This window comes from Corvus hawaiiensis, chromosome 4 (assembly GCF_020740725.1).
Source record: "Corvus hawaiiensis isolate bCorHaw1 chromosome 4, bCorHaw1.pri.cur, whole genome shotgun sequence".
NCBI classification, from domain to species: domain Eukaryota; kingdom Metazoa; phylum Chordata; class Aves; order Passeriformes; family Corvidae; genus Corvus; species Corvus hawaiiensis.
Genome location: NC_063216.1, coordinates 40,269,058 through 40,294,153, shown reverse-complemented (window position 1 = coordinate 40,294,153; position 25,096 = coordinate 40,269,058). Strand labels below are relative to the sequence as shown.

General features: G+C 38.6%; 1 long non-coding RNA gene across 3 annotated transcripts in view; it reads left to right on the top strand.

The window, feature by feature from the left end:
• LOC125324763 overlaps window positions 1-24,416 on the top strand; it is a 40,646-nt gene extending 16,230 nt beyond the window's left edge. Inside the window, exons 2-7 of one of the 3 annotated variants that reach the window (XR_007203123.1) lie at window positions 5,307-5,469; window positions 14,106-14,271; window positions 15,094-15,168; window positions 17,987-18,144; window positions 19,500-20,282; window positions 23,507-24,416. This is a non-coding gene — a long non-coding RNA (uncharacterized LOC125324763). Of the gene's footprint in view, window positions 1-5,306; window positions 5,470-10,260; window positions 10,354-14,105; window positions 14,272-15,093; window positions 15,169-17,986; window positions 18,145-19,499; window positions 23,136-23,506 lie in introns of those variants that run through there. The other 2 variants (XR_007203122.1, XR_007203124.1) reach the window with 2 other exon arrangements.
• The last annotated feature ends 680 nt before the right edge of the window (window positions 24,417-25,096 follow it).

Sequence of the window (25,096 nt, the reverse complement as noted above, 5' to 3'; positions counted from 1 at the left end):
GAATAATGATGAAATTCTGGCACTCTGAAATATCCTGTTGCACAGGTCCCTGATCCATTTCAATTTATTCCACTGATCCTTTGGCATCCTGACAAGCCAAATATCAGTCAGAATCACAAGTATAGGCAGTTATCTCATCACTTTTGACATCCATCAGTCCATTGGTCATGTCCTTCATGTGTTCATTATACTGGGATTTGCTGACCTGTCCTGAATGAGCCATCTAAAGCAAATTAAATACTTCTAATTATATCCTTATGGAAAAACTTTAAAGAGTTTTCTCATTTACGGTTTTCTTCTTGCTCATCAGATACTTCTCAGTGGCCTTCCTGTGCTATGCTTGAAAAACAAGTATAGAAACTTAACTGGAAGAAAGAAGAAATAGGAAAAAAGGAGGATGATCTCGAACTTGGTCAAGAGTGTGCAGAAGCTTAGAAGTGAAGGCAGTAACTTTTCAAAAGAGGGCAGAAGGATTAGAAAGTGATTCAGGAAGCATACAAGATGTTTGCAGCCTTCAAATACCAAAAGACTGTCTTAAAGTGTAAGGACACAGAAGAACCTAAAACTTACTTGCCAGGCTCTACTGTACTGTGGAGATGTTTTTGTGATCTAGGTTAACAGTCATCTTCTGCCACATGATAACATCTCATGGCCAAAAGAGGTCTTCTCACTTGTGTGAACACTTTGTACGCACTCCGTACTGACCACATTGTACACTAAAGGTAATGATACTCTAATCTCTGATGCATATAAGAATGGTCAGCACCTTGAATCTTCCTTTTCATGGATAAAATCTTCATAGAAATATCTGTGTTTGCTGTGATTTCTTATGAAGATGATGATTTACTTAGGCTTTCAAAACTGGCATATTTATTTAAAATCAGCAATTCATTTAAAGTCTATATGCAAGCCAACTACACTGACACAAATTAGCACAAAGCAGACATTCCTCTGATTCCTCTGACATAATATCAAAGCATGCCCTTAAGGCCTCCTTCGGGTGCACATCTCACCAGTCTGCTCTGGTAATTGCTTTTATGTCTGGCAGTTCAAAATGAGCAGAGATATTTTTGTCCCTACCCTCTTTCCTGGTAACATTTTCCTTTTTGTTTTACAAATCATCTCTAAAATGTAACATTCAAATATCACAACAAAAATATTTTGGCTTACTTAGACGTAGTCTAATTATGAAGTGTTTCCAGCATCAGTCTACAAATACACATTAAACAGTCATTTTGCAAGGCAGTTCAAAATCGTAAAGCTATGCTCACATCTGCCTTTGCATCCCAGTGGCTCCAGGACAAACAGGAAAATAGGTGGTTCCTCAAATACTTGTTAGTCTGGCAACAATCCCAGTGTGCATGTGCCAATCTAGGAAGATGTTCCCTCTAAGACTTTCAAAAAGCTAAAAAGATAGGGTTTTTTTAAAAGAGTTTTTTTAAAAGTTGGTTTTTTAAATGAGAAAAATATTTTGTTCTGAAGATTTATCATGGATCTTCCTAACCAGTTGTGTTCACCGTTATGATGTGTCCCCATTGTTTCAATGACATTTTCCCAATCCTGGCAAATTAGCTCTTTCTCTACTATTGGTAAAGTAGGGAGGAGGCTGTGGCTGGAAAAATTGTGATATTATTTCCTTCTAAATCACAGGGAGGAAATGGGAGGCAAATTCATTGTGTTCCTCTGTTACTTTCCCTGTATTACCCCATGGTCACAATACCATGCAGACTTTGTAGCTTTGCAGTCTTAGATGAAATTCCTTAGGTTTTCCAGCTTCCACATAGTTACTGAAAAGCCAGATAACAGCCTTCATCAGTGTCATCTCTTTCATCTTCATCAAAGCTCTCATCATACAGCGGATGTCAAGTTGGAGGCTGGGGCTGAACTCTCCAAGAGTCGTCTCCCATAACCTCTCTTCTCCTAGTGATTGTCAAGGCTTATGTGAATGTTCAGCCTCACTTCTCATGACTTGTGTCACAATCCCTGTAGCTTTGCCTTACCAAGTATAGGTGTTACTTAAATGCTAGTAACATTCAGAAACATATTTGTTGTCCACTGCAGTTATTCTCACTGCTTTCATAGAATTACAGAATATGCTGAGTTGGAAGGGACCCATCAGCATCATTAAGTCCAACTCCTGGTCATGTGGAGGAAAATTCAACAATTTTCCTGTTGAAATGATGCAAATAATAAAAACCCAAACCAGCACAACCCCTGATGTTATACATCTCTGATACCAAAACATCTGTTGACCTGCATACCACCTGTATTTCTATGCAAATTAATGGAGAGAATGAACTGTGATGTGAAAAGCATTATGGACTTTACAGAGAAAATGCAAAATAGAAGAGAAGATTATAGGAAGCGTAAGCAGGTATGTAAGAACTTTTCCCCGTGAGTCCCACCAAGACCTAGAGAAGGGATTTTGGACTGACAGCCCCCTGGTGCAGTGCCACACCAGGCATTGTAGTGCAGAACGCTGGGGCCTCTCAGCCTGGGGAAGCACTGCCTGTTCCCCTGGTCTAGCCAAGCTGCAATGCCAGAAGTGACCACAGCGGGTAAATGCCCTCATACCAACATCCCGAGTACTTGAGGATCAGCCAGCTATATGTGTGTCCTGCTCACTGTGTCTGAGAAGCTGAGCTCTGCTATAGCAAAGAGAAGGTGTTACAGCAAGTATTTTACTGCAATGCTCATATGGTTTCTCTCCAAGATGCATCTGCAACTGCAGCTTGCTGCTGCATGCAGAGCTGGCCAAGCTGGCCTCAGGGCAGAGCCAGGGCTGCATCTCAGAAGTGGATATATTTCACCTCTGTACTTCCTACAGTTTTGGAGAGCAAGTTTCTGCCATTTTAATTATTCATCTCCCACTCTTTAGAAACTCAATTCCTGCAAGGACAAAGCTGGTGGGTATTGTTCATCTTGGAGAAGAGATTGAGAGGAATCCTCCTAGCAGTCTACAGCTTTGTTACAAGGGCAAGCAGAGGGGCAGGCACTGATCTCAAGCTTGCCAAAATCCAAGAAGCATTTGGACAAGTCTCTCAGGCCCATGGTGTGACACCTTGGGGTGGTCCTATTCAGGGCCAGGAGTTTGACTTGGTGATCCTTGTGGCTCCCTTCCAGTACAGGATATTCTATGATCTCAGAAAGTGTTCCTTTCCTCATCCAGGAGCTATACAGCTGCTGCTGACTGCCCCAAATGGCTACCACAGTCTAACATCACCACTTGGAAAAGTGAACCTTTTATGTGGCTTAAGATACATTTCTATGTCAGCATTTGCTTCTAATGGAGTTTGTCCTAAGTCTGAAGCACATGTGATCAGTATGGGAACTGTCTGAGCCTCAGTCTGAGTTCCTGTATGCTTGCTAGCAAATACAATGATTTTCTAAACACATGGTTTGGGATAGAGTATAATTCTGAAAATAAAACTAAACTTGGCCACTTAAGCTTCTCCAGCATTAGCTACATCAAATTTCAAGAGCAATAGGAATGAGAAAAGCTTATTATTACACTCAAAATGCCATCTTTGAATGGTAAGTACCATTCTGTCTTTACAGAGATTATCAGAACAGGGGTGTGGAGTTTGAAGACAGTAAGTTCAGGCCACAGACTGATGTCTTATTTAAGAGGAATGGAAATCTGAAAGTATTTAAATTACGCCAATTTAAAATGGGCGGTGAAAACATACTCATAAATCAAGATAATCTTTGTGAAACACTAGAGCACCAATATATTTTACAACGCTTGTCCTGCAGTTAAAGAAAATTTTTGATTTTCAACTGGAATCAGAAAGAAAGAATAAAAAGCTTGTGTGCAAGAGACCTTCTGCTTGCAGAGGCAAATGTGGCAGCCATTATGTACTTAGCATTAATCACACTCTGTTTTGATGCTAGTTCTGCTGAAAACTGGGATGTTGGCCAAGGCATTGGGGTTATTCCCCTTTCTTTCCAGAGAAATATTTTCCAGAGAAAATATTCTCTGAAATCTTTGACATCCAGAAGTCCCAGGTCAATATCTTGTTCGAGAGATGAAGCCACTAATTGTTTAGACTTCTGTCCACAGCATCAGGAAATGAGATTTGAACATGACCTCTCAGCCTAGGAGTGAGAGGGCCACAGCCTGAGCCATGCTGGCACATGTCCCTGCTACCCTTGCTGCCCAATAGTCCCAGTGAGAGGGAGGAAGGGAGGAAGGGGTGGGTGGATGGAAGGATGGATGGATGGATGGATACACACACACATGCACACATACATGAAAACACCCCACGAGAATAACTGGAAAAGAATGAAGGATGAAGATGATGTTGGATGTGTCAGTAGACCTTAGCACACCCTTAGTATACACTTACACAGATTAAAAAAGAAAAGTTGGAATTGTGAGACAGAACATACGTGATAGAAAATCCTTATAAACTCTTAGGCTTGCATGCTGGGGCAAATGTTTTCCCTGGGGCAATATCTGAAAAAACAGAAGACGTGCAGGTGTCAGGGTGGGGCTACAATAATAATCCCCAAGGGCTATTCATGTCTGTTTCACAAATGCTATGTTTTTAGGATTAAACCTGATTAAGAAACTCTCATCAAGATAAATTCCCTCCAAGAGAAAATGCCCCCATGATAAAGGACTTCTTTGAGAATTATCCATTTTCATTGTTTTTGGGTTTTTTTTAACATGGTTTCAAAGGTAGTTTCAGCTAAAAAACATTTCCTGACAATCTCGACTCAGGAATTCACATTGCTGCAGGCTCCCTCTGCAAGGCAGAGTGACCTTTAGAGCAGCATAGTCCCAGCTTTTTCCCACCCCCTCCTGCTACACAAAACCTTGGCCAAGACAGTGACAGTGCAAGTCTGGTTTAGCTCTGCTTGGCACCTGAAGTTGAGACCTGTGGAAAATGCTGATCTGAACTCAAGCTATTATCCAGAGTTAGACCCCATTTTAACTTCTTAGTTAAGTAATCTTAGTTGTTACCAAGGAACTTCTTTTTCCCCTGTAGATGTGTCATAAACAGAGGTTAGCAAGTTACTCAATGACTGCACAATGTTGTTACAGTCATGCAATGGCTTTCAAGGAAAATTAATTCTAGGAAAGCACTTAATGTACTTACATGCATCTTTTAATGCAGTTTTGACATGGAAACAAGTAGAGGCCAATATCTTATATCCAGTTCTTTGCTGACCCAAAAAAATCACTTAAAAATTGAGAACTCCTGCTCAGTATGCCACTGAATAGATTCCTACTGACCTTCCCATTTAGAAGCATAAACTTTTTCTGGAAACACATAGCAATATTTTTCTTTGTTACACAGCTGGTTCAGAGGCTTCCTTCTGCTGGAGGTTTTCTCCTGCCTGTAAACACTCTTTCCTGAAGGACATCTGAGTGGACCTTCCACCGTGAAGTTTATCTGAATAGCACAAAAAGGGGGAAACAATTCCACTGAAAAGAGCCATGGAGTTATCCAATAAAGTAATGTAAGTAGTAGAAGAAACTTTTAAGTAGAAGCCCTCAAGAAGCATTTTCCTGTAGAATAACTGAGGTCAGTGAATTTACTTGAGATTTATGCTTATATGAAAGCAGATTTCTTTCACTTAAAACTGACTGTCATATCCCTGATAAATATGTAAAACCAAAGATGCTTCATAATCAAGACCTCATGTAGCTAGCCTGCCTCTATGGGAGAACACAGATCGTGACTGAAGATGTAGAGGTATGCACAAAGTTATCTGTCTTGCTTGCAGTGTTATAGGCCATCCTAGAGCAAGCTCAGACTCACAGTTATGCATTAGTATGATTTGTTATGAAAAGTGGCATTTAAATATTTAAATGTACCAGGTCCTATGTGTTTAATTTCATTGTTTAATCATTGCATAGTTTCCCAACTAAGTCGTAGTTGGCACAGAATGGTGGGTTGCTCTTTATTTATGTGCTGCTGCAGCTTTTCAGAGCCTCTTAGTGCTGGTGAGGCATTTCAGCTATACATTATTCCTTTTTCGCTCTTGAAGCTGTACATCAAGTTATGCAAACTTGCCAAACTTTTCTTCCCTGGAACATGGTAAGAACAAGATATCCCAGTATATTTGCAGCAGTACCTACACAGAAATCCTTGCCCTTTTAGAATGCAGCTATAAATTCCTAGTTAATGTATCATGCCAGGAGTAGGGCACAGAGAGGATGTATATCCTACTGATAATAACAGGAGTTTCATACACAAAAATGTCTTGCACCACACTAAATAAGCACTTTGAGGCATTTAAATGACATTTATCAGGTTGTAGCTACTGTGTAAGATAATAGGCTCCAACAAAAACCATAGATGGCATCCTAGCTGTCTCATCGTTGTATACGCTAACAAACCTTTCTAACATCACATGCTTCATACAAAATAGGCATCCTCACTGAAGGAATGGGATTGCCTGCTAAGGACTGCAACCCTGCTGATGTCTAGTTTAAACAGACAGCAGATTAAACAATTGAGATAAAAATGTAAAACCAGAAATGTTTATACTAGTATTGCTGAGCACCAAAAGCTTGATAAAATGAAGTCATAGGTGCTCCCACATTAAAATTTACTATGGTGTTTACAAAAAAAAGCTGGAGGGGGGGTGTAAGGACTAAATAAATGGAGGCAGAGGGAAAAGACAGTAAATGATTCAAGACAGATGAAAAAAGAAAGTAAAACATTGTAATACAAACATGTAACAAGCATTTGGAAGTAAGCTGCTTGAAAATCAGTACTAAGCAGCGTGGCTTTGAACATTTATTAAAATATTTATTTCTGCTCCTGCTTTCCCTACATACCAAGTGAAAGACCCCTTCAACAGGCCTTCTTCTGCTAGAGCCAGACGTAGTGGCTCTGAGGCAATGTAGGGTGTATATATCTGTCTGTGTTTGCACGTGTAGGTTTGTATATGTGTGTGGCTTGCCCTGGAAAAAGCTTCTAAGTGACTCTTCTTTTTTCCCCAAGGGGATCATTCTGTCTTTTCAGAGGAAAATCTAAAAAAACCCACCCAAAACAATAAAACAACTCTGAAATCCACCTTTCCTTGTGCCTTATGTTTTGGATAACTCTTTTTTAGCATAGTGGTGGATGCTAAATTTACTCTTGCTGTACTGGCATTTGCTCATCTTTGGACTTTTGCAAGCATTTGGCTAATAGGGATATTTAAAAAATCAATTAATTACGAATTTTAAATGTGCTCCGAAAACTTACATAAATTTATGTTGTAATTCTACCTCCATATCCAACATAACCTCAGTTTGTGTCACCTTGAAAGCCCCCACAAGGAATTACAGGCATCTTATGCAGAGATCACATGAGGACAAGTCCTTTTCTTCCCTCCTAGTGAATCCTTGATTGCACTGTAACTAATGCAGCCTGCTGCATAGTTTTCTATAAACTCCATGCAGAGGAACAAGATTTGGGTAGGGCCAGGGCTTGTTTTCTCACAAAAGTTGTGGGTTTATTAGTTGATACAAGCCAGATTAAAGTAGGGGTTTGACTGCCCACAGATATGTCAATTAAAACAACATCTTGAGTACAATTTGTTGTTAAACCAGTACATATCTTGACTGAACTGGCCTCCAGCTTTGGCTTTGTGAGAGTGTTTATGCAGAGGGAGAGCTCTTTGCAAACTGTGCACACAGGCCTGTCCATCCATATACAAACTTAGATGGAATGAAATTTATTTTTATCCTGGAGGATGGATCTGCCCTGTGAGTACACAACCACATGGTTCCAGCTGCATCAGGCACACATTCAGATGGTACTAATGGGGTGCCACTCTCACCCTTTTTCTATTGAAAAGACACCACTGTCGACCTAATAAATTTACTGATATTTGCCACTGCATGGATAACATTAATAGCATAAAATCTTTTTTTTTTGTAACTTAAAAACCAGGCCGTTATTAAAGATCTCACGAACTACGTCAGCAACTGCTGTATTCAGCTATTGTGAAGACTACCTTTATTTTGGCAGTGGCCTTTTCTCTGCCTAAACAATACAAAGAATTAAAAGTATATGGTCATAGAACACAATGTCTGACAAATTTTAGTAATATTTTAACAAAAATTTAATAATAAAGTTTCTTTATTATCTACATTCTCTTCTAAGACAAAACAAAAAATACTAACAAAACCCAATCTGCCCAGTCCCTGGTGACCTAGTAGTCTGTCCTGCAAAGATCATCCCAGAAACATTCTTTCGAAGACGGAGAGTTCTGCTTTAGATTAGACTGCCTACTCCTGGAGCTCACACAACAGCCCTACTGAAAACAATTAAGTAATTTATACTTAGGAACAACTGTGACCATATCCAGACAAATACCTTCCCATTATTAGGACAAAAGAGACAGTATGTTGTTTTACTTTCTCTAATATTATCTGCTATAGTGGTATTTTTTTAATTATGGGAAATCAACTGAAAAATAACATGTTGTCTAGCAACAAAGAAAACAGACACAAACAAAAGAGAAACAGAGTGACAGTTCTGCATTTATATTGTATACTTCTGCTTTCAGGTAAACTGAATAAAACTAGAACAACAAACAAGTTAAAATGAACAGGCTAATCAACCTCCCAACAGTGAATTGATACCAGACTCTGGATCAGTCCAGAAGTTGATTTGGTTTTTTTGGTTTGTTTGCTTTGCTTTTTTTTATTTCAAAAGCATCTGAGATTCATGAAGCTATTCTAAGGATATATAACTTTATAATTCAATCTTTTAAATTTAATCATTAACTTACAGAACAAACATTCATTATTTTCACCTTCAGCCAATTTTTGCTTTTGAATGAAAAGACTTAAACTTTTCAATTTTATTAAAGCTACACAATGAAAATGATCAACTCAGAATCTGGGATATTCTGATGAATTACGTGGTTTAATTACTATTTGTATAGCAATTTCTAAGTTATCTCATGATAATACACTACATGCCACCATCAAGCTATTAGTAACAATGCTGATATAAACAAGTTCTGCATTTAACTTTGCAAGATAGGAATAGGAAAAAATGATAATGAAAGAGAGAAAAAAGTGGCAAGGGATGTTAATCACCTCAATTTGTGATTTTTGGCAGAAGCACCTTGAAATTTCTCTCATGGGCCTAGTCTTAGGAATACATTATGCTTAAAGAATTTAACAATATAGAATAAAACCATATTTTCACCATGATTTCATTAGTTTCACCTGTATTTTGTCAAGCCATATACCCATCCATATACAAACCTGGTGAAAATATGTAAGAAAGCTGCACAGATCTAGCTAGAGATTCAGAGAATTAAAAACTATTCAAAAATTTAAAATAAACTCGCATTGACCATGACTTCTTCTAAATTCATTTTCTCTCAAGGTGTTCTTAGAAGCTGCATAATTACCATGTTAAGAGAAACAAAATTAGAAGTTGTACCTAGCCAATAAAAAATGTTACTGATGGCTTACTTAAAACAGCAGTAAGAGATATCTTGTAGTTATCTAAACAATAGTAAATAGGAGGACTTTGAAGACCTAACATTGTCTTTGAATGAGAAATATATTTGAGATATGAAAGTGATTGAGTTGCAAGAAGGCCATGTCAGCAGTAACCGATGGATGGAGTAATTTGTTGTATCATTGGTACTTGCAGTGTGGGATTTGGCATCTCCATACAGTCAGAACTAAATGTTCTGACCCTTCAGTCAGAACTAAATCTGTGATTGTTGTACTGTGTGTGTCTTAAGATTCCTGATTTGCCTCTTCTACAACCGTTAGGAAAGTTGCTGAAAGCAATATTTTTTAGAGTGCTGCGACTAACTGTGAGATGGAGGTCAAAGGATGGATTAAAAGATGGCAGCAACATTAGTAACTTTCTCTTCTGAAGCAAATGTCACATTCTGCTCTGATACGCCATGATCAAAGACACTGTTCACATTTCTGATGTATTATTTAGGTGTTCCAGTGTAACTCACACCATCGTTTTCAGATAAACAACCCAAACAGGTCACTAAATGCTGAGGCCTCAGATCTGTCTTTACTGAATTTAGCAACTGTTCAAGAAATAATTTAGCACTTTTTAATCTAGAAGCTAAATAAGAATTATTGCAAAGAAAAGTCTACTGGCTTTTGCCATAGGAAAAAATGTGGGTTTGACAAAAGCAAATGCAAATAAGAGATATCCCAGCCTGTCTCTATGCATCCTGAGAGGATAACAAAGCGAGAAGTAAGGAGTAGTAGCCTTTGAGGAATTGTCAAGAATAATTTGTCTATCTAATTTCTTTTATAAGAAAGTAATGGGCCCTGCAGACTGGAGACTGAGTCAATGAAGCAGAAAACCAAGTCATCAGAAGAATATAGGAGAAGAGGAATAATGAGTTTGGGTAAGACTAAAGAGTCCACTCAGCCCAGTATCCTGTCTCTGACAGGGCCATAGCAGTTGTTTATGTAAGAATGTAAAACCAGGGCAAATGCATAGTGATATGTCCTCAGTATGGCCTTGTATTGGGTTTGCATGGCAAGATTTCGGTAGCAGGGGGGCTGCTGGACGCATTCTGTGAAAGCTGACAGAAGCTTCCCCCATGTCCCACAGAGCCAATTCTCACTGGCTCCAAGATAGACCCACTGCTGGCCAAGGCTGAGCCCAACAGCAGCAGTGGTAGCACCTCTGGGATAACAGATTTCAGAATGGAAAAAAAAATCAAAATTGAACTCTTTCTTTCAGACATTATCGCAGTGACTTTAGCAGCTGACTCTTTGCTGTTCAGGGTAAAGTAAACAAGGATGGGAACTATCACTGCATACGTACAGGAACTCAGCATAGGCAAAGTTATCTAGGTAGTGTCTTTACAAACTTGCAAGTATTCAATAAAGAACCAGAAAATAAGACAAAAAAAAAATGATCTTGTTCCCAGAAAAATTGAATGCATTGTCCACGGGTAATCCAGTGGAGTAGAACTGCCCAGTGACATTATTCAAATAGATTTTGAAAAAGACCAAAATGGAAATGTAGCAGGCTGACTGTGCCTAAAGTTCCCAGAGAACATTTTAGCCTCACAAGTCCTACTCTGTGTACTTCTGAGTTTTAGGATCATGCCAGAAGAAGATGCAATTTCTTGGTCTCAGTTAATCATTTTGGCTGTGGGAAATTATATGAAGAAGATGCAAAAAATAGTTTTTGCAAGTTGCTCCAGGGAACTTAAGAAACCAAACAATGTTTCTTGCTTTACTAGAATATGTTCCTTGCACAGGAAAGGTCCTTTTATTATGGCAGGTTGTTTATCATCTCTATACTCAATGAGAAACTTAGAGGTTTAATTTTTTTCTTCAGTCATTTAACCCTAGAACAACACAAGTCTTTAAGCCAGTCTCATTGTCTCCCTCCTGAAGAGTGGCCTCATGGCTCCTGCTGCAACTCGTTAGATTTCATAGCTGATTCAGAGCCCACTGCTGCTCCTGCCCACTGTGATGGAGAACTTGCTGTTGTAAATGGATGCAGCAGTGCAAAGATCATGGGAAGCTTATCCCTTTGTTTTTAATTTTCCCCCCTAAGGGCACTTTGTTCCAATTAGTGCCTCAGCTAGCAATTATTGCTGCACAGTTCTCTGACTTATTTCTGTTTGAACTGCTGAATCAAAGTTAGAGAATCTCTTGTGTGATGTAATATATACCCTGGTCTAGTGCTCTTGCAACAAAAAAGATCCCTTGTCAGGAATCATGGCCATGCTCTCTGGAAAACGACATTCCTCACCATCTGATTTGGTTCTCTCTTCTATGGTACACAGGAATAATTTTAAACAGTAGCTTTCCTTTGCTGTAAGGGTACAGCGTACCTAATGCATATGAGCAAAACAGCATGCACAAATGTGCATGAATGATTTTTTTGTTGTTGATATTGCTTTGTCTTGTCTGGGTGCTGACCATTCCTCACAGACGGATCTCTCACTGGATCCAGTAGCTGGCACTCCTGGAGGGAGCATTGCACCACACAGCACACACGTGTGAAAGTCTCCCTTACAGCATGTACCAGCTCCATTTGTTTTGTCCTGTTTTCCTAAGTGAGGACAAACCAAACCTGAAGAGTTGTGGAATAGCTGGTTTTATCACATATCCAAAAATCAAGATACATCAGTACACACAGTGTACTTTTTCACCCCAGAAGCTTCATTGGAATAGAAAATTTTAATGACATAATGTAGAAAGAATCTTGCCAGAACTTTGACATGTTTCACATTTCTGACATTGAATAGTTTATTTAAAGGAAAAGGCCATGTGATGATGGAGACCTAGTCATGGTTGGAAGGAAATGCAAATGGGAATTAGTCCTTTATCGCTTTGGTTCCCTAGAAGTACAGCTTTTCTGATCACCTGGCTGAAAGTGAGAGAAGGTTCTCACATACAAAAATCAGAAACAGTCCATAGATTCTGGGAGAAGCTTAGCATAGAAAGAGATAAGAACAAACCTTACCTAAAAACCATTTGGTACCACTCTAAGAAAGTAATACACCTTAAGCTAGCTCCTTATCATTCCCTATTAACTTTTTCAAAGTTGAAACATTGGATAAACATTAAAAAATTTACCCAAATTAGGCATATAATTTTCTTCAAAAAGGGTGGTGCTGCTCAAAATTAAGAAACTTGCTACCACTATTCACAAAGACAAAACAAAACAAAATGAAAAAAAACCCATATCCCTTTTGGAGCATGGGTCCCTGAGGACTGTCAGATAACATATATTCACACAACCCTCTAGGCTCATCTGTTTACTTATTTCTGTAGTTTGGCTTACGGCCATACAGCAAAAGCACTAAATAAAGAGCAACTTATGTGGTCAATTATAGACAACATTAAAATCAAACAGATGTATACAAAATAGAGAAGCTAAAAATACATAATCATCTTTACCAAACACAACAAATAACTGGAGATACAATCTGGCTACAATTGTCTCAGTTAAATTATATCTTAGAGCAGCTTCAGATCTCCTTAAACTAATTACAAATATAATGTGCCTCTGATGATACTGTCACTGAAGATTGGTCTTGCAATAATATAATTCTTACTTTTTTGCCTCTTTCATTTTATAAAAGTGAAGTAGGTAGGAGTAAATAGTTTTGCTAAGTAATACAGAGCCTGTGAAAAAAATTGATTACTTTTCTGATGTCTGATCATAATATAATGAGAAGTAAAGGTTATTACGTGAAGTATGTTGCTTAATGCCTAGGTGCTTCTGTCATGAGAATTGTGATCTATTTAAATGAGAGAAATACTATGTATTTTATTTTTTCTATAAGGTGCAATAATCTAAAAGGATTTGGTTTGTCAGTGTGATCACAAGACAAAAGTACTTAACGGAGAAGTAAAAAACATACCTGTGAATACAGGTAGATGTCTAAATGGAACGCATTTTAGAGATCCGTATTCTTTAGACTATGGATATGCTTCCTTAGTATTGTGATAGTGACTGCTTTGTGACTGCACAACAAAGCCTGTGAAGGTGAACAGAATTGCTTTGATTTGTATGGCACCAAGGTCCAATTGCCTGGACTGTACAATCTGTACAAATCTACCTACATTTAAGATGCTTGCCTGGTTAGAAATGTCAACCCCTTGTGAGCATGTGTTCAGGAGGCATAAACCATGCTAGAGCTGGTTATGCTTGTGTCAGTACATTACCATATTAATCTGAACCAAGTTTTGATTTGGTTGTACCATCACATGAACTGCAGTAAAAGAGAAATTAAGAAATTACCCTCCTTCCCCAAAGAGGTGATCCCTAACTGCATAGGTATTTCTTGTACAGAGAAAATCAGTAGTGATTTTCTTAAACAAATGAATTTTGCTTTGAATTGAAACAGATCAGGAATACATCGTTTCAGCCCTTCTCATACTGACATGACCTAAATAATAAACCCCTATAAACTGCATTAAACAATCACAATCTTTTCAGTAATTCAGCAGTGTTTTGTCATTTGAGATCATCCTAAGATGCAAAGCTGCCACCCAGATAGGTCTGAACCAGATCATGTCTAAGTTTTGATTTCATCCTCTAAAGTCAGAGTGAGGTCACAGAGTTCCCACTGGGGTATGATGTTTCCAAAATACGAGGCTGCTCATGAATTCCGTCAACATTCAGGCCCACAGCACCATTTAACTTCTGTCAGGAACAAAGAAAATTCCATGAGGTGGTAGACTGAATATCCCTGCAGGACGATGACAGTTCAGAGGAAATCCAGATGCATTTGCATGGGGGAAACTTCTGTAAACAAGTTCTGCACTCCAGCAAAGAAATAAATGTCAAGGTAAGCTTGGCAAGCGACAAAAAGGGATGAGTCGTATTTCTCCAATTTCATTCCAAAGATGCTATCTTTCACCTTCCTCAGTACTGTAGTCACAAGACTGACAATGTGGCTGCTCCTTTATGGGAAACGGTATTCAAACATTGTGGTAAATATTTAGCAAAGCCCTACAGTAATTTTTCACACATACTTTGTTTTTATTACCAAAAATCTGGAAGGAATAAGTTTCCACATGCAGCAATCAATGTGCAATTGCCTATCTAAAATGTTTATAAGTCACTCCCCTGCCATGCTTTTAGTTGATATTTTCACGTTAAAATATATAGGATGAAGTCATTTTGGGACGGGCTTCTTGTTAAAGAGTTAACGGAAAATGTTATGTCCATTTTGCTAAAGAAGAAATGAAGGCAGCATCACTGAGACCACATTTCCAAGCAATCATTTTCTTTGAGTTGTTGAACTTCTGATTAACCAAATTGACACATCTTGGAAACTCATTTTAAGACTTCTGTGCATACAGATCCTATTGACTTTAATTAAAGTGCATAGGAATTAGAAATAAAAGGCCATTTTGGAAAAGATTTGCAGAAGATTACATGTGATGTCTGGGACGCAGCCCAGGACTAAACCCAGTCCCTTAGCTCTCAAGCCAGAGAATCAGCAGAGTAATTGTCATTCCTGCTAGTGCTACTGAGTAGTATTATTTTCCTAAAAGAAGGATAGATAGTACTTCTGTCTAGCTCATCCCTATTCTCTAGTGTTTGTTAATCTGACTGCACCTCACTAATATTTTTTCTCTGGAATGAATAATTATTTTTACTTTAGTGAACAGAAGCCAGTCCCTGATACAAAGATTGTGATATTAAATGGAGAACCCAGCAGTTTATTAAAGGTTTTCACGTGAGTTCATCAGTAGTTTGTGCTAATTAGATCTCTAGGTGAAACTTTATGTATAATGGATTATTTTCCTCTCATGACATAGTGTTGCCATTTCTGTTTTCAATTAATTTTTTAAAAAACTGAAATGCATAGAAGAGTTTAATGTTCACGAAAGCAATTCAGTTTGAATCTTTTTATGCCTAATATCCCAGGATAGTGATTTTTTCATACTATCCAGGTAAGGTTTTTACATAAAGAGATTCCAGATTGTTGCTTATTAAAAATTACATTTATTCTTGTCCCTATTCTCCTATGATTACTCTTGCAAATACTCATCCTTGAAAATGTAGTAACGTGTTCTAATGACACGGTGTTATTCTGCATGATTAGTGTTGCAGAATACAGCTAGGTTCTTTTTTTATGTGGTAAATTTCTATCTTATCCAGATGATTTAATCCAAATTATATCTGGATTAGAAAAGCAATTGTGGTCTGTTGAATTCACCAGCAACCTCGAGATTCCTAAGCATGTCAATTTAAGACTATATAAGTATAAACAAAGCTCATCATTTCCAAGGGATATGTCAGCTGTGGTTTAACACGTTCTTGTTTCTTGCTTATGGACATCAATATGCATGCTGCTGCACTGAGATGTTTAATCCCATGCCAATGAACAACACCAAACCTACTTTGAAAAAGCCAAGTCACCACATTTTTATTCAGTTCTGCCTATTGTCAAAGCTAAGTGCAAGAAAGAGAAGTGTCCTGAAAAGCCATTTGGAAACCTTATGGTAAACAATCTCCAAGCTAGTGATAAAAACATTTCCAAGGCATGTGTCTTGGTGTCACTGGTTCAGAAATCTCCCAAAACTGTTTCTGGGTTTAGCAGTGATTTCTGGTTTGTCTTGGTTATGAAGAAATCAAAAAGATTTCTTACAGCACTGGTCCTGGGAGCTTCAGTTTTACCATTCTTGGAGTCCCTAAGTAAGTAGAGATGTGCAAGTGAGAAATGCTAAAAGCCAGAGGTGTAATTTTGGTTGGGAGAAACTCTGATCTTACCTACACAAGTTCTTTCAACCTTACTTTCTCCATACTTAGCCACGTGATTCATTCACCTATGTGTCTGCATGCTGTTGAAGTGACTGGGATGACAAGACCCCATGAAACTAACAGCCCCTGTATGAAAACAGCCAAATAAGATCTTCCCTTACATCTTCTGTCCCCCATCACCTTTTTTCCCAGCCTACCTTTCATATATGTCCTCCTCTTCATTTCCATATGTGGGTTTCTATCACTTCCCTTCTTCCTGACAATCTCTCTCATACTATCTTTATCCTTGTTTTTTGAATGTTGGAAGAAAGAGGTAAGTGAATTAGACCTGTCAAATCCATGCGTATTGCATAGTCATGCCCTGTAACCATGAGAAGCGTTTACTGTGCCCATCCTCTGTTCCTTTTGCCCACTTACTCAGTCTCAAATCAGACTTTCTGTGTGGAACTCACCTCTCCTGGCTTCAGACATGAACTCCTGAGCCAGCTTCCCAGGGCTCTGCCTCACAGAAGAAAGAAATAGGTATTTGGAGACATGATTTATCTCAGGCTTTTTAAATGCCTACCTTTGGATGAAACTACTTGAATCTTGTAAGACCTTCTTTCTCCCCACTGACTAGAAGGGGAAGCCAGATAAACAGCTCAACAACTGAGAGTCCTATTTGAGATACTTACATTTGGCCAGAAAGATGTTTAGTAGCCATGCCCCATGTAGACCAGTGGCAGACAATGGGAATTTGAAATAGGAAGATGGTGAAAACCACAATTCCAGCTCTAAACAGAAAAAAACCCGAAAAATATTTAGATATTTAGAGCTGGCAGTACCAATAAACTATGTACTATTGCAAGGTTTTCAAGCATTTGACCTTTTTAAGATGGCAATTTGTGAGTTATACATAAAATAAAGTTAAAAAAAGAAGATCCAAATCAACAATAACTGTAATACCCAAAATGATCTGATAGAAAAAACTTTTACACTATGGGTTAAGCTTGATGCTTTAGATGTTACAGCTGCCACTCTTCATCCAGTTTCTGAACTATAAAGATGGGATTAATGGCCTTACAAGCATGAAGGTGAGGAATCATAATAAAAATAAACATACTGATTCACATGAAAAGCATGTGCCAAATAAATCCTTAAATCATTTTACGCAGTCTGTCATTCAAGCATATTTGACTGTCATCCAAATTGCTGGAATTGTCCTTCACACAGAAAAAAAACCCCCTCTGTTTATTTTTAGGATAATTGGAAGAGCAACATATTATCTTCAAATTAATGAATAGGTCAAGTTGTTTTTATAAGCTTAATAATATTTTCCATTGTCCCTCCCTCCTTAACACCTATCTTCATTGCCTAATCATTCACATACTTTATTTTTTTGAGTTTGGGTGAGTCATGAAGTGCACATTATGATGATAAATATATCATCTCTGCTTCCTTTTAATGTGAACTCAGTGGTGTGATTCATGCCATAAACCTATTTTACTCATTCTATCCTTTGTTCATAACCTTGACTCTGTTAATATCAACAGTACTGCTGGAATCACATGTTTCTACTTAAAAGTTAACATAAAGGTCTTATCTGCTTTACATTCTATAAATTCTGTCTGACACATTTTTTTTCCTATGACTCCAGCTATTCATTTGAAATCACAAACGTTATTGTAACACAAGCTGAAGAAACTCACCTTAAATATGAAGGTTATATTTTCCCTCTATGATGCCATTTAACTGATTTGAGTCAATTAAATATTTTAAAGGATACTTAAGAAGCTCTTTTTCTTTTACAGCTTAGTTCACAATTTCAAGCTCTGCTGAGACTGTTTTCCAGTGCTATGTTAGAAAATCAATACACCCTGTGTGTGTTGCCCAAACAGAATCACAGTTGGTGCTCTCTTGCCTGGCCCCACAGACTGTACCTATATTCACACCATCCCTGAAACCCAGGGTATGTACTTTGCTTCTCCAGTTTCCTGTGAGTAACGAATGACTTTGCAGTAGCTCTGAGAGTGCAGTGGTTGGTGATCCTGAGTGAGAGCAATTGCGTGTGTGTCATTAAAGCAACATGTAGCTGAGCCATAATAGTCTAAAGATAGTAACACATCATTATGTGTGCTCGTGTCTGAATAGTGAGGGAATGTAAGATCTTCCTTAAGAGGAAGTTATTGAAAAGTTAAGATAAAAAGCACACAGTGTAAGATGTTTTCTATGCAATCCTTTCAGGAGGCTCCATTGTGACATTAAATCACTGATTGGCTATGTTTGTGTGCTCAGAGAAAGACAATGATTAGAAGTTGCTGCTTAATTATGAGGTGGAGAGAAAACAGTGAGATAATTTGGAAGTGAGCAGAAAAACACATAGACATGCTGTGGGACATTCTGAAAGCAGAAAGATCAGTTCATCACCTTCCAGACTTAGAAAAGACAGGCAAGTGCAGAGACTGTTTCTTGTTGCTACAGGGGAAGTTTTGTTGGTTTTTTTTCCTGAAAAAAAGTAACTTCAGATAAAATATTTTGTCCAGTGCTAACCAATAACCAATGGCCTGCCTTTCCATTCAGGGCTGAATTTATTTGAAAGGGTCTTTGAAGGGAACAGATGTGGGAGTATATGCTGTGAATCTGTGAAGAGGTGAGAGGAGCGAGTAGGGGCAGGTGAGGAGTGGTGGTGTAGGAGATTCAGAAGTTTCCTAAAATGGCTTCCCCCTGGTAAATCTTTATTTGGTGCTGCAATAGGACAAGACCTACTCAATGCAAATCTGCTAAGGCAACCAGATTGAATAGCTCTAGACCATAGTTTTGGTCCATCCCTAGATGAGAAAATAGCATGGCAAATTGAGGAATGTCTTTCTCACTCGTGCAAATGGCAATCTTACTATTAAATTCCATGAGTCAAGACAAGCACATTAATTAAAGCACCTACTGGGACTTGGTCTTTAAATGTCTTATTTGACCACAGATCTTTGAAAATCTTTGGTTGCCATTTCATTTGTGATGTTTAAACAGCGGTAAAACTTAATTTTCCATTTTCATTCAAGGTTGGAGTAAGTTTTGATACAACTCAAATTCCTATGGCTAATTTTAATATTAAGATTAAACAAGGAAGCATTGTTTTACTTGAAAAGCTCCTTTCCATGGAAACCTGATTTATAGCATAATGTTGAAGAAAGAGACCAGGGTTATCTAAACACTCACTATCCTGTTTACTATGGTTATCAGTTGAGGACTAGTATATATTTATTATGGAATGGCTAGCTGCTCTGGTACAGCTCACTTGTTTGGGCCTTTTGTCTTCTTTTCTTTCAGGATGACCACTGCCTGTTTATCCCGGCTTGAGAGGAGCACAGCACACCAAGTTGGCTATTTCTATACCTGTGAGAGCTAAACCACCCCTGTGATGCCTTGCCAGCCTTGCCAGTCCCAGACCCTTTACCTTCCATCCCCCCTGCTTTCCCTCTCCTGGTGGAGACACAGCATTCTCCCACCCCTGGCCCCGGCTCCTCAGGCACTCAGCCACCATTCTGCAGCAGGTCTGACTGGATCTGATGTCTGCCAGAGACTGTTCTTCAGCAGCCAGGCCCCGGAGGTAAGAGCAGTGACTGAGAAAGGCTTCCCCAAGTAAAATATGACTTATTTATGGGAACAGAGCACTTGGGGAGAAAAGTGTTAATGTGAGATGAGCCAACGTCTCACCCAAAAGATTGACAGGCCTAACACTTCTTTGGACCCCCCTTTCTGGATGGAAATGCCTCTGAAGGACTTCAGTTTTCTTAGCTTCAGAGCAGAGATCTTCTTTATAACAAGGCAATGACTCTGTTTTGTGTGTCTGTGAGCTCCTTTTGCCAAGCTCATCTGGTGAAGAAACTAATGGACACTGGAAACATTCCTGTGACTGCCCTGCTTCATGTACCGCGTGCTGCACATCAGCACAAGAGGAGTCCCTGCTTCTAAAATTGAACTCTCTTTCTTAACAACCTCATTTACCAGGACACTGAGCTGGCGAATCAGATGCACACGACTTGCCTGGCTGTGCTGCATCCAAGCTCTGCCTTCCTGCAACATATGCTCTCCCCTTGAAGTTCACTGCAGGTAATTTCATCTCTAAGAGCTTGTAGGTGTCTGGCTATCTACTTTTTTTGTTGCTTATTGCACTGGGAAAACTCTTGAAATTATTTGTTTCCTTGCTGCTTTGACAGACCATGCCATCGGAAAGGCACATGTAATATTCAAAAAGATAATGAAATGTCTCCCAGTATATCTACAGCTGATTTAAAAACTGTTTAGAAATATCTTGGTTTGTGTTTCATTTAATTATTAGTTGGTAAGAGATAAATTATTCTATAATTTTCACTCAAAGAGTAATCTGTAAGTATTCACAAATGCAGACAAATCTTTTTAAGTAGTGTGTGTATATATATATATAATAAACAAAACCAAAACTCCTACTTAATTTTGTGTGGTTTAGAATTCTGCACATTAAATATGGAGGGCACTATCCACAGATATAATCTAAGCAATTCTTTTTCTTAAAAGCAGTGACTATGATCTTGGTTCAGGAAGTAAATGAAATATTTCAGAATATAGGCTATTTTTCTGAAGGTAGAAAAAATAGGGCGGGACAAATATTTGCTGCATCTTGTACTACTTGTAGGAAGTAGCTGCTTTCTTTGTGTCATTGGAAATGATACAAACATGTACTATTACTTGCTTGTTGGCATACAGGCTAGAAATAAACGAATTATCTATTTAATGTATGCCCTTCCTTCTGGATCTCAGGTTTCAGTCCAGTGAGTTAAAGTTACTACCAGCTTTCAGGCTATGAGATAAATCTCTGCCCCACAAATGTCAGTAGGAGGTTTGGCATTACATTAATTGGGACCAGGATTTTACTCCATGAGTATTTTTTGGAGAAGATCTGAAATGCTGTGTTAAAAATTCAATTGACAGAAATCTCAGCTTACAAGTACGTAAGGCATTCATTTCTATCTTTATGTAAAATGATTTGGTCAGTACCCCAAGGCAGTTAGATTAAGACTCATTACAGCTTTTACTTGCTGCTAAAAATTCAGCAATTCACATCTAGAATAGATTTTGTTTTTACTAAGAGAGAAACAGACTCCAGATATTTAGCTTGTGACACAGATATGATTTATTTTAGACCATGCATCAGTCTAGAGTAGATGGCTTAAGCTGCCAAAGTCAATGGCTGGTTGTCTTAGAAGCCCTTCTAAGTGTACTAGAAAGTTATACATCAACTTACACATCGCTGCGCGTAAGGTTTTGTGGATGGCACAACACACAGATGTTTTTCCTCACAGAACAGATGAATACATTAGCCAAGGATTTCTTAAAAAGGAATGTGTTACTTCAGTGACAGCTGACCAGTAGTGCTCTTCAGCTGAAGAAATTTAGTTGTCTCTTGACAGCAAGGAGATTAGTAATTTCTTAATTCACTCAGCAGCCTGGAGCTTACACCAAAAATACTATAGGCTATGTGTACTACATAATAATTCACAGTATTTCACAGAGGCTATGTCCCTTACCATTAGGCTTTCAACTGGAGCAGAAAGAAAATAATACAAGCTCACTGTAAAAATACATTCTTGCTATTTCTGCATAAACTTTTCATCACAAAAGTAAGCTCAGACCATCCGAGTGGTGAAGGGAGTGCCCAGCGCAGCACCCAGGTTGTGCAAAACTGGCTTTAGGCCAACTTTATCTTCTCCTGGTTGTGGAACCCTTTTGAGGCTGGTGTATGGCAAAGAATTTAAAGGCTAGTGTAGATGCCAGCAGTCTCAAAAGGGCTATTTTAGTAGCCAGGATTATTGGGGCATAAAGGAACCACAAAGCCCTTGCTCTCTGACTGCCTCGTGCCAATAAAACACAGCAAGGGAGTGACAGAAGATGCTTACAGCATAGGAGGTTTTCATTGTTTTTTGTGAATATCTTTGTGACAAATCCCTCTGGCATCCTGGACTCACGCAGATCTGCCCTGGTTTGCCGGAGTTACAGTTTTGGGGAGACAACTGAAGTGCTGGAGATTACTTTTTAAAGACATTATACTGACAAATTAAGTTCAAAGTCTAAGCAGGGCCCTCCCAAATGGCAACTCTCCAGGGCTGGACAGTTATAGCATTAACTTCTATAAATCTTTTCAGGAGCTTCTTGGGCTTCAAATACTTCCAACATTTCGTCATTCCCGTTAAACAGGGAAAATTGCTGAATCCTTTTTTGGAGGCCAGCATAATTATATTCTCAGAAAATAATAATAATAATAAAAAAAAGTTGGAAAACAGACCATATGATAGAATTAGTTAAGTATCATAGTAAATGCTGGCAAAAATGTTTATACAATGGCTTTCTTAGATGCACTCCTGGAAACCGATGTTGATACAAAAAGGTGCAAGAAGAACTTTTAAGAGATTTGTTTAGGACTCTTCTTTGTAGCTGGGGAATAGTGTAATTTCAGCTATAAAACCTCTGCCACACTGTGCACATGTATCACTGTAAAGTGTGCACTTCTTTACTTGCATGTCCCAAACAAAACCAACTGGACCAAATGTTTTTGTTGCTTTACATCGAGTGCTTTTTCTTCCATCATATTTGCTTGCTACTTCTATTCCTGTTAATTAGCATTCTGGGATATTTGGGAGGTAAAAATGGGAAAACCAGTGTCAAAGGAGTCTCTTCAGCAATAAAACTGATCACATTATTACAGCCAGAAGCTCACAAGACAACATGAGCAGTGTGCTCATGCAGCTGGGTACTTCCATGAATGATTCAATAAAGTATCACTTGTTTAAAAAAAAAAACTGTCCAGTGAACTAACACTCTACAATAAAGCCTCCAATGAAGGTATGCTTTCTTTTTTTTTTGATGTTGTGACTAGAGCTATTGAGATAAAATTTGGTGTCCATCCTCACATCTCTACATAAAACAAAACAAAAGAAGTCGGACAGAACCTGGGACAATGTTATATGGATTCAGAGAAAGAAGAGACTCAAACTGATGAAGATTCCAAAAGAAAATGAAAGGAAATATCAGTCTGGAAAACAGAGTAAATGTCATGCACTGTGTTTGGACCCTGTTATGTTTCAGACTCAGAATACCTTCACTTGGCAAGGCACTACACTGCTTATCACTATTTTTTAAGCTGATGCATGACTTTGGTGTTCAAACGTCTTAAATAAATTAACTCATCTGACACAGAGTCTTCTCTGTTTGCTACATGGATAAAAGGAAGCAGATTCAGTGCCATTTATACCACAGAAATTGAATACTCATATAAATATGCATTTATATGTCATTTTCAGGAAGTCACAAAAAGAGGAGATCCAAAGGCCTACTGGATGCAAGAGACTTTTCTAAAACACGAATCATTGAAAGTTCATAATTTCAATTTGAAGAACATCTTTTGAATCCTGTATTTCCCAAGAAGAATGTTAATGTTAAATTTCAGTAGTCAGCTTTTGAGCTGGAACCAACTTGGAACAAGGACTCAGTTGAAGCATAAGAAAACCTTTTCATTTATTTTGCAGAAATTATAAAGGCTTGGTGCGCAGAAAAGCTAAAGTTGCTGGAAAACTGCAAATCTCACAAGAGCACAGAGGGAAATATGCTTCTGGAGATGGATTAATGTGGAAAATTGAGACAAGAACCTCTCACTGAGCATGCCACTGGCTGGTTGACACAGAGTGAGACAGTGTGGTCTGGATGGATCATGGTATGGCTGATCATGAGGCCATACTGTCATACTCTTGCACACATACAAGTTAGTTAAAACAGGCTCAAACTTGCAGGCTAGAAGTGTGCAGGCTCCAGGGGGTCACCTACAGGAAAGCTGGGTGCACATGGGTGGCACCACAGGTGCTGCTGACAAGGTTCCAGCTGCCACTGGAGCAAGGACTGCTCACCCTTAGCATGGCTCATCCAGTCTGTCACATGGTTATTTCTCTGTATGTTAATGTGCTGTGTGTGCAGGCAGGTGTGTCAGTGAAGGAAGATCAGCCTGTGTCAAGGAGAGTTGCTGCTGGCTGTGCTGGCACTGCTTTGTCCTTTCTGCACTGGTCAGACCCACAAGCAGGACCAGGCTGCACCTTTGGCATCAGGCTGTGCAGGGCCTCAAAACCAGCCCTGGGCAGAGGGGTGAGCTCAGCCACACCTACGCCAAGTGTGGGTGGCAAACCTCGAGTTTCACATCAGGGTCCTGGACAATATTTTTTAAACTAGGTTTGTATATTTATAAAAAATATTTATAAATTTATAAATATAATATAAATCTATTAAAAAGAAAGGAGGTTTTTAATCCTAGGTACTTACATCCAAATTTAATTTAAAAATGTATTTAAGTTATTTAAGATAACATACTTGAATATGTATGATTAATATCTCATTTTTAAAATATGATTTAAATTTGTAGATCCAGGAGTAATGGGATATGGCAACTGGCATCCCAAAGCTATAACTGAGTATGACTTAGCTGTGATTTTGAAAGAAGTCTGTTCCTAAAAATACTGAACACATTTTCATGTACATATAGGAAGCTTAACAGAAGGAAAAAAAAAAAAGGCATCAGTGGCAGGACCCAAGGGAATGGCCTGAAGTTGTGTCAAGGGAGAAAGGTTCTTCACCCAGAGGGTGGTTGGGCACTGGAACAGACTCCGCAGGGAAATGGCCACAGCTTGACAGAGTTCAAGAAGATTTTGGACAGTACTCTCAGGCACAGGGTGTGACTCTTGGGGATGGTCCTGCACAGGGCCAGGAGTTGGACTTGACGATCCTTGTGGATATCTTCCAACTCAGCTTATTCTGTGATTATAAGGTATTTTTATAATGATCATCATTTGCAAAAATGCCATGCTTGGAGGCTACATAGGGTTTCATATATGTTCTAGTACTTCCAT